The following is a 13,296-nucleotide window of genomic DNA, read 5'->3' on the forward strand; positions in this document are numbered from 1 at the left end:
TCCCACGCGCTGCAAGTAAGACCCAGTGCAGCCAGATAAATACATACATACATATATTTAAGGCTGTGTGACTGAAGCTCAAGGAGGAAGGGAGAGGAAGGCAAAGGCCATGAGGCAGAAAGGTGCTAGACAGGATAAGGGGCCTCAGGATCCATCCAGCCAGGGGGAGTGGGAACCTGGAGCAGAAGAGTAAGGTCATCTGATCTGCATTTTAAAAGGAACTTTCCTCGAAGTCCTGGAGGTTAAGATTTGCACTTCCAGTGCAGGGGGTGCTGGTTCAATCCCTGGTTGGGGAGCTAGGATCCCACATGCCTCTTGACCAAAAGCCAAAATATAAAACAGAAGCAGCAATACCATAACAAATTCAATAAAGACTTTTTAAAAGGTCCACGTTAAAAAAAAAAAAAAAAACACTCTAAAAAAAAAAGATCTACTTCAGCCCTGGAGGGCAGAATCATTAGGATGTGTGATAGAGGATTCAAGGACCAGTTTGAAGGCTTTTGTGAGATTCCAGGCAAGATACGGTTCATGTGCTGGTAAATATTTAACAGTTGGCTATGGGAGGTGGTGGGTAGGGAAGCATTCCTAATTTGTAGCATTTGGCAGTTTCTGGGGTGTGAATACTCCCATTGGATTTGATCTGAAGCTACTGAGTAATGGAACACAAAAGTGGAAAGAAATTCGAGGTAAAGTACTATTATAAATCAGATAATCTCATAAATAATCTTAAAGGCAGATATAATAATAAAATGCAGTCAGATAATTAGGATGTGATGAGGATAGGTGTCTATTACTTTTGTTTTTAATATAATCTATGTCATTGTAAGTTTACATGATAAAAATGTTTAATAATGACTGTATTTAATGAACTGCTTAAAAATTTCTGAAAATGCAACAAACAACTCTTACCAGGCAGCTGACTCCTTCACACCACTGCATATAACAGTAACCTGGGGACTTCCCTGGAGATCCAGTGGTTAAGCCCTCACCTGCCAATGCAGGCGGTGCTGGTTTGATCCCTGGTGGGGGAGTTAAAATTCCCACAGGCCTCCTGCCCCACCCTACAAAAGAAACAGAACAGAAACAACAGAAGTAAAATTGTAACAAATTCAGTAAAGACTTTAAAAATGGTCCACATCAAAAAAAAAAAAAAAAATCTGAAAAAGAAACGAGTCACCTGGACTGGAATGGAGGGTGTGTGTGTGTGTTTGTGTGTGTGTAAGACAGACTCAACAAGATTTGAAAATGTCAGGAAATGAAATAAGGCATGTGCTTATGGTGACATTTCAACACACATCTCACACCCTCTCTGAGCAGTGACTTGTTGGAGGCAATAGCTTGTTCTGATGGATTCTTGTGTTCCCTGAACCCCTAACCCAATGCCTTGATTCTAGTATTTAAAAAAAAAAAAACCACTTTAGATTGGCTCTCCTCCAAAGAAGACCTTAAGAAGAAGATTCGAGTGAAAGCATTTTATGTGGAAGGTGATCCCAGGAATCAGTAGGAAGTATGTGGAGAAGTGAGCTGGTGGAGGAAGACAGCCGGTAAACAGTGTGTCACCAGCAAATTTCCACCCCTGGCATCTGAAGCTTAATCCTGCTGAACAGCCCTGGGAGACAGGAAGCTTTATGCCTCAGAGGTACCCAATCTGAGAACTGAGGAAGCCAGAATACTTATTCACCAGCTCCCACCCATCGCTGGTTGAAGACTGCTCCTGGCATTTCCAGCCCATGCCCCTAGAGAAAAACCTGAGAAAGGTTGCTGGCGTTTGCAATCAGAGGCTGTGAATATACAAAGGAATGGCAGAGGAGATGTGAACAGCATACCAACTGAGTTGATCCAAAACTGATAAATATTTCTTGAATGAACAAATGAATGAATGAATGTAGCTCCTTTAAACATGAATTTAGAATTTAAAGGTTTTGAAACAGTAACACTCCACAGTCAGCACATTTATCTTATAGTTTTGCAAAATCTCGAGCAGGGGACCTACGACATCTCAGACGATTTAAATTCTGCAGCAGCATTACTCAAAATCAGAATAATGTTGTTATACACTTACCAAAAAAACCTCAATAGATAGATTATGTGAGCATACTTAGTCGCTTCAGTCATGTCTGACTCTTTGTGACCCTATGGATTATAGCCCGCCAGGCTCCTCTATCCATGGGATTCTCCAGGCAAGAATACAGGAGTGGGTTGCCATTTCTTCCTCCAGGGGATCTTTCTGACCCAGGGATCAAATCTGCATCTCTTACATCTCCTGCATTGCACGTGTACTCTTTACCACTGAGCCGCCAGGGAAGCCCATAGATAAATTATAGTAACTGGCAAAAGAAAACTTACACAAAGAAAATATATGGCAAGAGAGATCCCAAATTACCAATTTTTATGCTGGCTAGTGGTAGTAAAAGATAACTTGAGTCAAAAATGTTTGGTTTGTTGTGTGGCTGATGTTGGAAGTGAGCTTAGAGATAGAAGCTTTTGTGAAAACGAGGACTGTTCTGATGCTGGCTTAATCCCCAAAGAAAATATGGAGGGGAAATAGATGAATAATATTTGCCTGGTACTTTCCTATTTCCAAAGTGCTTTGCAAGCGATCTTTACTAGAACCACGAGAAGGAAGCGTTACTATTACTATCTGCTTACAGTAAGGTAGCTCGTGTTCAGAGATGTGTTAAGTAGCTCACTCAAGACATCGCACTTATAAATGACAAATTTATTGCTGTGGAAAAGCCAGGGGGATAATGAGCAGGTATAACAGACCCTACAGGAATTAATGAAACCTTCCTCCTGTCAACTATTCTTCTGGGATTCCATGCATTCCCCGTTAAGCTTGCTCCTCAGGTAACAGCAAGCATTTGGTGAACAGCAAACATTGCTCTACTGAGCTGCTCAGGTCCGTTGTCCTAGGAATCCTGGAATCACACCCCTCTGTCTCAGGTGGGATGCACCGATCATAAGCAATACCTCGTGGCTGTGAGGTCACCTGGCTTGACTAGATGCCTCACACTGGACATGCAGATTCACAATCTGAGGCCCGTCAAGTCGAAAGGCTCTCCCTGAGCAGAAAGCCTCCTTAACTAGCCTAGCTCGTTAGACACCTTGATTCTTTTCTTCTAAGATTACCAGTGACAAAGAGCTCAGGATGTCAGAACTTTGTCCCCACCACCTGATTTTATTCCTTTGATAAACATTTACCGAGCCCTGCTGCTCAGGGCTGAGAACTCAATGGAGAACAAGAAAAGCAGGATCCTATGCTCAGTGAGCTTGTGGTAGGCGTGGGGCAGGCAATCAATAATTCATTAGACTAACGTCCAGCTTGAGGTAGATGCTCCAAAGTAAACAGCATGAAGTGTGTACAGAGCCATGAAAGGTCCAACTGTGTTCTCTCTTGCTCTCTCTCTCTCTTTCCAATCCATCCCCTCACTTTGAGCAAACGCAACCTTCTGAAACCACTGTCTCCATCTCACACCTGCTTCACCTTCGGGAGACTCAGATGGTTCCCATGATGTCAGGTCTTCCTTTCTCTGCCTGACTGGTGTGGATTCCCCAAAGCCGGGTGCCCCAGACATTCAGCAGGCCCTGCCCCTCACCGCCTGTGCCCATGCCGTGCCTCTGCACAGTCTCACACCCTCCCCTCCTGCCCCCTTTCAAAGGCTGTCTTTACTCCTTCATTCTGGAGCCATCACTGCATTCTCCAGACCTTGCTTCATGGTGGGAGCAGAGCTGGGTCAACTCTGGTTTCTCTCTTCCTTTGAACAGTTCATGGAACTACTTCCTCCACCAAACTTCTGAATACATTTTTCCCTCTCACTGGCCCCCTGGAGAGGCTGCCCCAACACAACTGAGCGCTAGTTTGCTGGCAGATTCTGTGTACAGGAATCTTTACTGTTAGTATAACTTATAAAAGGCCTGAGTCATGTATTAGTCCTGCTGAATCCACTGTGATCTCTGATTCTGCCAAGGATCTGCTTTTTGCTTTGGGAAGTCCTTTCTCGTGTCTGTCTTAAATCCCTTCTACGTACTTTTGTCTAAAGTCTTATTCATCTTGGCTTTAGGGCACAGCTAAGGCATGCCAACGCGACTCCAGTGTCTGTTCAGTGTTCATGGAGTGCATATTGGTTGATTAGTGACTTCCTGGCCCTTAGTAATCATTATTCCATCCCCTCCTCTGGGTTCTTTTCTCCAGGCCTAAAAACTGCAGCTCCTTAAGCCTGTTTTCCCCTGTGTTTTTTCCTGAATCTCTTAATCATCACGTGGCTCTTCTTGAACTCTGTTAATCAGCTTCTTCTCCTTTTTTAATCATTAGTGAGAGTTTTGAAAAACGTCTTTAAACCAGAAGCAAAAAAGAAAAGAAAATCCAGAAAGGGCCTACGAGGGTGACTGGGCTCGGCTCTCTGCCTCTGGCCTGGCAGGCCCTTCCACCAGCTAATAGATGAAGCAGACTGTCTCAGATCAGCCCAAGCATACAGTCTCCAATCTGAATGTGAGCAGCAGACAAATTAGATCTGAAGGGATGAGAACAGAGCCTGTGGCCCCATTGACACTCTTCTTTAGACTGCTGCTGGCCCCTGAGGGCAGAAAAATCCAGTCCTTGGCAGAATTTCGTTAGCCAGTTTAATTTAGGCAACTTTTATTCCTTCTTCCATTGTAAGTTCACAGACTCTCACAAGAGTTCTGGGTGCCACCTGTGGCATGTGTGTGTCTGTGTGTATGCCTGTGTGTGAGAGAGAGAAAAAGAGAAGGAGATGAACTCAGAGTAATTCACACTAAAGTATTACTGGCTTACCATGCAATGCCCCTAAAGGCAGAGGAAAGTGAAGGCAGGCAGTGAGAATGGGGCACCAGCCTCTAACCCATCTGCATCAGGAAGGCATTCAAGTTTATATTAAAGATCCATGTGATTTTTGCATTCTTCTTCTCCACAACATATACACAAAGGCAGATTTTCTAAACAAGAATATTGTTTCATTGAATGCTTAAAAAATCACCTGAAGGGACTTCCCTAGTGGTCCAATGGTAAAGAACCTGCTTGCCAATGCAGAGGACACGGGTTCGATCCCAGATCTGGGAAGATGCCACATGCCATGGAACAAATGAGCCCATGTGCCCTCACTACAGGAACCTGGGCGCCCTGGAGCCCGTGCTCCATGACAAAAGAAGCCACTGCAGTGAGAAGCCCACACACCTCAACTAGAGAGTAGCCCTCGCTCTCCACAACTACAAAAAGCCGTGCACAGCAATGAAGACCCAGTGCAGCCAGAAGTTAAAATAACTAATTAATTAAAAATAAGCTAGGCACTTAGGAATCTTCTATTAAAAAGAAAAAATCACCTGAATTCCCAAAAAAATCACCTGAATACACAACCCTCCCTGTGTGACATTGTCCACTTTTTCCCTTCTACACTATTTTCTTTTATTTTTAGAATTTTATTTATGTTATTTATTTTGGGCAGTGCTGGGTCTTCATTGCAGTGGCTTCTCCTGCTGCAGGGCCCAGGCTCTAGGGCACTCGGGCTTAAGTAGTTACGATGCATGCATGGGCTTAGTTACTCCATGGCATGTGGGGGATCTTCCTGGATCTTCCTGTCCCCTGCATTAGCAGGCAGATTTTTTACCACTGAGCCACCAGGGAAGCTATCCTATTTTCTATTAATGAATACAGATAGTTTGTTTCAATACATATTAAATATTTAACATTATAATATACATTTCATCTATATATAAATAAAATAAAGTTTTACATTATTTTCTGCTATGTAAAAAGATCCTGGCAATTTACACAGTGGTGTTAGGTCCAGGCAGGGGAGACGGCTCACCTGACCTCAGGTGTGAGCCTTCCAGGAATTGTGCACATTTTAGAAGGGGACGGAAGAGAGGGCAGAGGACTTTCTGGAAATGCACTGGGTGGGCACTTGCTCAAGGCCATCAGGCCACTGCAGGGGGCAGCCTCTGGTATGGACAATGCCCGGCGCTGGCCAGCCTGTGAGCTCTGTGGATCCGCTGCGTTTTTCCCTCGAATGACCCACCTACAAACCTAGATTCATCTCCCTTGCAGAGACATCTCACTCTCTAGCAGAAAGCAAAATCCGCCAATTCCTAAAGAAGTGTTTTCTTGCAGGCACGAAAGTTAATGAGCTCCATCTTTGGCCTGGGTTAGAAAATTTCACCGTGGCCTTGGCAAGGCTCGCGCCAACACCAAGACGTTAAAGAGAGCCCACGTTGAGAGCCGGGAGGAACAAAGGTAAGGCTGGCTGGCCTGGTTTCCTCGCTCACAGTCGGGAGACAAAAAAGAGAGAGGAACAAAGCACCTGGCTACAGAGGTGCTTCCCCAAGCTGTTCTGGAACCATCCGTCTCTGCAGGCAGCACAATGCCCTCCTTATTCCCTGGTCATCACCACAGCTGACGTGGAGCCTCCCCGGCAAATGTTCAGACCTGCGGCCGCCAGCACGTCTCAGGCAGATTCCTTCAGCCACTGGGGTGGTTCCCACTCTCAGCAGAGGAGGAAAAAGCCATGTTTGCCTCACAGTCTTTGGTTTTCGGAAAACAGTTGGCAGACTGACTGAATAAACACGACGTGTCGCCTAGTTATCAATAAGTATTTGTTCATTCTCAGTATGTGGTTTTTGAGCACCACCTATGCTCCAGAGGCTGGAGACATAGCTGTGAACAGAACAGACACAGACCCTCCATGAAAGGAAGTTTGGGATGGCAGGGGTGACCATCGGCATTAAACAACCAAAATAATTTCAGGTACTAATAGCACAAGACAGTAAGACAGAGGGTGTGTGGGGGGAGCTTGTCTTAGGATTCTCAGTGGAAGCTTCCAGTGACACTGTCACTAAAATCAGAATCACCTGAAGGAGCAGCGGAGGGAAGAAACGGGCACACCAGTTTTCCAGGCAGAGGTTGTGCAAAAGCCCTGAGGCAGCAACATGTTTGACAACTTCAGGGAACTGAGTGAGAGCTGATGAGGAAATGGTAGTGATGAGCACCAGGCAGAGACCAGGTTTATTAGAGGAATCATCACGTCTAACATTGTAGAGTGTGTTACAGTTTGCAGAGGGCTTTAAACATATGCTATCTCCATTCAGTCATTTTCCTTATTAATATTCCTTACCAAACAGATGAAGAAACTGATGCTGAGGAGGTAACTTCCTCACGGTCACAAACTAGGAGGTGGTGGGACAGAATTCTGACCAAGGACTCTGTTGCACAACTCCAAAGGAGCTATCCACGCAGCCGGGGGAGCCGTTTGTATCTGCTTGGAGCTTGCGCAATGCAGGCCTGTGCCACTGTACACTGTGACCCTGTCAGCTCAGGTCTGTTTTCTCCAAATTTCTTTTTTTTTTTTTCTGTGCTGATGCTATTGAAAATACAAAGAATAAAAAATATTATTTTAGCTGTTGATGAGCACAGGATGTAGTTGAAGAGAAAAAACATATAAAAAGGTAGTGGGTAAGAGACAGTATTTGTTCCAGCAAAGATATTATGGGTGATTTGGTAGGGGCTGTGAGGTTTGTACCTGGTTTGAAGATTTTGATTGGTGGACATATAGGCAAAAAAAAAAATCACAGGACTTCACCACATGAACATGCAATGAAATCTCGGTCTGTTGCAGACCTTCACGAGAGCTGGTCTCCAGCAGCTGCCAATTTTTTTTAAATGAGCATTTATTATTCTATCAAGTAAAAAATGAACCATACAGGCAAAATTTTGGCAAACCTAAGAAGAGGAAAGAGTCGGACATGACTGAGCAACTGAACTGAACTGAAGAAGAGGAAAAAAAAATCATCCATAATCTCATTCATGAAACAACTACTTTTCACATTTTAGTATAGTTCCTTCTGATTTTTTGCCCAGGGAAGTGATTTGTGTGTGTGTGTTTATGTATTTATACATATAGAGAGAACACCTATATATGAATGTGTGTATGTGTGTGTGTGTGTGTATTTATGTATTTATACATATATAGAGAGAATACCTATATATGAACATGTGTGTGTGTGTGTGTGTGTGTGTGTGTGTGTGTGGTATGGGCTTCCCTGCTGCATCAGATGGTAAAGAATCCACCTGCAATGCAGGGGACCTGAGTTCAATCCCTGAGTTAGGAAGATCTCCTGGAGGAGGGCATGGCAACCCACTCCAATATTCTTACCTGGAGAATCCCATGGACAGAGGACCCTGGCAGGCCACAGTCCATGGGGTCGCAAACAGTCGGACACGACTGAGTGACTACGCACATTATATGTAATATGTGTTGTATATACACACACTACGAGTACAAATACACACATAGGCTCACCTTTATTGATGTATAATTTATGTACTTTAAAATTCACATATTTTAAGTGTGCAGGTTGATAAGTTTTGACTTTGTCAAGTATGCACCTGAGTAACCACTGCTGTGCTAAAGACTGGAGAGCTTTCCTTCCCCCCAAAGGTCCTTTTACCCTTTAGCCCATTCCCCCCAGGGCTCCCTCCCTCCTTCAGGTAATCACTGACTCACATCCATAGCCTTGAACTAGTTTGGCCTGTTCCAGAACTCCACATAAATGCAGTCAAGTGTGTGCTCTTCTGTCTCTGGCTTCTGTCACTCAGGGTGTTCTTGAGGATTATCATGTTAGCATGTATGCACCAGCAGTTTATTCCTTTGTATTGCTGGTTAACATTCTGTTTAAAGAATACATAAGAATTTGTTTATTCATTCACCTGACATGTGGGTTGTTTTTGGTTTCTGGTCTGGAGATATTTTGAATCTAGCAGCTATGAACTTCTTGTGCCAGTCTCTTTGTGATGCTTTCCTTTCCCTTGGGGAAACACCTGGGAGTGGAACTGCTGGGACATAGAGTAGGTCTGTATGTACCACTTTGTGGAAAACTACCCAACAATTTTCTAACTGGTGCAGCATCTTCAATGGATGGAATCTAAGCGCCCCACATCCTCACCAGCACTTAGTATGGCTACTTTTTGATTTTAGCTCTTTCTTGGAGTTTATGATGATGCTGGTTTAGTTGCTAAGTCGTGTCCAACTCTTGCAACACCATGGACTGTAGCCCGCCAGGCTCCTCTGTCCTTGGGATTCTCCAGACAAGAATACTGGAGTGGGTTGCCATTTCCTTCTCTAGGGGATCTTCCCGACCCAGGTATCAAACCTGGGTCTCCTACATTGCAGGTGGATTCTTTACTGACTAAGCTACAAGGGAAGCCCCCTTGGAGTGTGTGGTAGTTTTAATTTGCATTTCCCTGATCACTAATGATGTTGAGCGTTGTTTCACAGGCATGTGTTTTCATAGTTGTAATTCTTTCTGTTTGCTGCTTTTTAAATTTACACTTAATATTATCATTCTTTTCTGCTACCTTATAGTGTTCATGATCATTGTATTAATGGCTTCTAATATTTCAACTTTACTAGCATGTGAGATGAGTGCAGTTGTGCGGTACTTTGAGCATTCTTTGGCATTGCCTTTCTTTGGGATCGAAATGAAAACTGACCTTTTCCACTCCTGTGGCCTGATGTTCAAGCTGGTTTTAGAAAAGGCAGAGGAACCAGAGATCAAATTCCAACATCCGCTGGATCATGGAAAAAGCAAGAGAGTTCCAGAAAAACATCTATTTCTGCTTTATTGACTATGCCAAAGCCTTTGACTGTGTGGATCACAATAAACTGTGGGAAATTCTGAAAGAGATGGGAATACCAGACCACCTGACCTGCCTCTTGAGAAATCTGTATGCAGGTCAGGAAGCAACAGTTAGAAATGGACATGGAACAACAGACTGGTTCCAAATAGGAAAAGGAGTACATCAAGGCTGTATATTGTCACCCTGCTTATTTAACTTATATGCAGAGTACATCATGAGAAACGCTGGACTGGAAGAAACACAAGCTGGAATCAAGATTGCCGGGAGAAATATCAATTACCTCAGATATGCAGATGACACCACCTTTACAGCAGAAAATGAAGAGGAACTAAAAAGTCTCTTGATGAAAGTGAAAGTGGAGAGTGAAAAAGTTGGCTTAAAGCTCAACATTCAGAAAACGAAGATCATGGCATCCGGTCCCATCACTTCATGGGAAATAGATGGGGAAACAGTGGAAACAGTGTCAGACTTTATTTTTTTGGGCTCCAAAATCACTGCAGATGGTGACTGCAGCCATGAAATTAAAAGACGCTTACTCCTTGGAAGAAAAGTTATGACCAACCTAGATACCATATTGAAAAGCAGAGACATTACTTTGCCAACAAAGGTCCGTCTAGTCAAGGCTATGGTTTTTCCTGCGGTCATGTATGGATGTGAGAGTTGGACTGTGAAGAAGGCTGAGCACCGAAGAATTGATGCTTTTGAACTGTGGTGTTGGAGAAGACTCTTGAGAGTCCCTTGGACTGCAAGGACATCCAACCAGTCCATTCTGAAGGACATCAGCCCTGGGATTTCTTTGGAAGGAATGATGCTAAAGCTGAAACTCCAGTACTTTGGCCACCTCATGTGAAGAGCTGACTCATTGGGAAAGACTCTGATGCTGGGAGGGATTGGGGGCAGGAGGAGAAGGGACGACAGAGGATGAGATGGCTGGATGGCATCACTGACTCGATGGACGTGAGTCTGAGTGAACTCCAGGAGTTTTTGATGGACAGGGAGGCCTGGTGTGTTGTGATTCATGGGATCGCAAAGAGTTGGACACGACTGAGCGACTGAACTGAACTGAACTGATCACTAATGATGTTGAGCGTTGTTTCACAGGCATGTGTTTTCATAGTTGTAATTCTTTGTGTTCGCTGCTTTTTAACTTTACACTTAATATTACCATTCTTTTCTGCTACCTTATAGTGTTCATGATCACTGTATTAATGGCTTCTAATATTTCAACAAGGGAATTTTATACAGCTTATTTAAACATTCCTCTATTAGACATTTATGGACTTTCCTAGTAGCTCAGTTGGTAAAAAATCTGCCTGCAATGCAGGAGACCCCAGTTCAGTTCCTGGGTGGGGAAGATTCGCTGGAGAAGGAATAGGCTAACCCACTCCAGTATTCTTGGGCTTCCCTGTGGCTCAGCTGGTAAAGAATCCACCTGCAATGCGGGAGACCTGGGTTTGATCCCTGGGTTGGGAAGATCCCCTGGAAAAGGAAAAGGCCACCCACTCCAGTATTCTAGTCTGGAGAATTCCATGGACTATACACACCATGGGATCACAAAGAGTAGGACATGACTGAGCAACTTTCACTTTCTATTAGACATTTATAGGACTTCCAGCTTCCCACATTTCTGAATAACACTGAAATTAATGTGTGAGTACATAGATTTTCTCCATATTATAATTATTTATTTTATATTAATAAAAAAATAAAATGACCAGGTCCAAGGCATTTTTGTGGCTTTGGGAGCGTAAAATATGAATTGAACATCAAGACCAGTGTCTTCAAAGGTACAAGCTAAGCCCCCTTCCCATCTCAGCTCTGGGCTGGAGTCTCAGAAGGGGACCCCTTTCATGAATGCAATCCTTCTGTCGAAAGGCAGAGCTGAAGGCAGCTTTGTAGCCAATTTTTTTTTTAAATTTTTTATTGGAGGATAATTGCTTTACAATACTGTGCTGGTTTCTGCCATACATCAACATGAATCAGCCACAGGTATACACATGTCCCCTCCCTCTTGAAACTCCCTCCCATCTCCCACCCCATCTCAGCCTTCTAGGTTGTCACAGAGCCCTGGATTGAGCTCCCTGTGTCACACAGCAAATTCCCACCAGCTACAGAGAACAATGTGAAGATTCCCTAAAACACTAGGAATAGAAATACCATATGACCCAACAATTCCACTATTGGGCACATATCCTGAGAAAGCCATAATCGAAAGAGACACGTGTATCCCAATGCTCATTACAGCACTTTTTACAATAGCTAGGATATGGGAGGAACCTAGACATCCATCGACAGATGAATGCACACTGAATTTATGGTACATATATACAATGGAATATTACTCAGCTATAGAAAAAGAATGTGAGTCAGTCCAATGAGGTAGATGAAACTAGAGCCTATTCAGTTCAGTTCAGTTCAGTCGCTCAGTCGTGTCCAACTCTTTGCGACCCCATGAATCGCAGCACGCCAGGCCTCCCTGTCCATCAAAAATTCCTGGAGTTCACTCAGACTCACGTCCATCGAGTCAGTGATGCCATCCAGCCATCTCATCCTCTGTCGTCCCTTCTCCTCCTGCCCCCAATCCCTCCCAGCATCAGAGTCTTTCCCAATGAGTCAGCTCTTCACATGAGGTGGCCAAAGTACTGGAGTTTCAGCTTTAGCATCATTCCTTCCAAAGAAATCCCAGGGCTGATGTCCTTCAGAATGGACTGGTTGGATGTCCTTGCAGTCCAAGGGACTCTCAAGAGTCTTCTCCAACACCACAGTTCAAAAGCATCAATTCTTCGGTGCTCAGCCTTCTTCACAGTCCAACTCTCACATCCATACATGACCGCAGGAAAAACCATAGCCTTGACTAGACGGACCTTTGTTGGCAAAGTAATGTCTCTGCTTTTCAATATGGTATCTAGGTTGGTCATAACTTTTCTTCCAAGGAGTAAGCGTCTTTTAATTTCATGGCTGCAGTCACCATCTGCAGTGATTTTGGAGCCCAAAAAAATAAAGTCTGACACTGTTTCCACTGTTTCCCCATCTATTTCCCATGAAGTGATGGGACCGGATGCCATGATCTTCGTTTTCTGAATGTTGAGCTTTAAGCCAACTTTTTCACTCTCCACTTTCACTTTCATCAAGAGACTTTTTAGTTCCTCTTCATTTTCTGCTGTAAAGGTGGTGTCATCTGCATATCTGAGGTAATTGATATTTCTCCCGGCAATCTTGATTCCAGCTTGTGTTTCTTCCAGTCCAGCGTTTCTCATGATGTACTCTGCATAGAAGTTAAATAAGCAGGGTGACAATATACAGCCTTGATGTACTCCTTTTCCTATTTGGAACCAGTCTGTTGTTCCATGTCTATTTCTAACTGTTGCTTCCTGACCTGCATACAGATTTCTCAAGAGGCAGGTCAGGTGGTCTGGTATTCCCATCTCTTTCAGAATTTCCCACAGTTTATTGTGATCCACACAGTCAAAGGCTTTGGCATAGTCAATAAAGCAGAAATAGATGTTTTTCTGGAACTCTCTTGTTTTTTCCATGATCCAGCGGATGTTGGAATTTGATCTCTGGTTCCTCTGCCTTTTCTAAAACCAGCTTGAACATCAGGAAGTTCACGATTCACGTATTGCTGAAGCCTGGCTTGGAGAATTTTGAGC

At 43.8% G+C, this 13,296-nt stretch overlaps 1 long non-coding RNA gene across 1 annotated transcript; it reads left to right on the forward strand.

Moving 5' to 3' along the window:
• Nucleotides 1-609: 609 nt before the first annotated feature.
• On the forward strand, nt 610-6,602 carry LOC109567817 (uncharacterized). The gene is made up of 2 exons (XR_011569930.1): nt 610-686; nt 6,125-6,602. It is a non-coding gene; the product is annotated as an uncharacterized lncRNA (long non-coding RNA).
• The last annotated feature ends 6,694 nt before the right edge of the window (nt 6,603-13,296 follow it).

This window comes from Bos indicus, chromosome 13 (genome assembly GCF_029378745.1).
Source record: "Bos indicus isolate NIAB-ARS_2022 breed Sahiwal x Tharparkar chromosome 13, NIAB-ARS_B.indTharparkar_mat_pri_1.0, whole genome shotgun sequence".
Lineage (NCBI taxonomy): Eukaryota > Metazoa > Chordata > Mammalia > Artiodactyla > Bovidae > Bos > Bos indicus.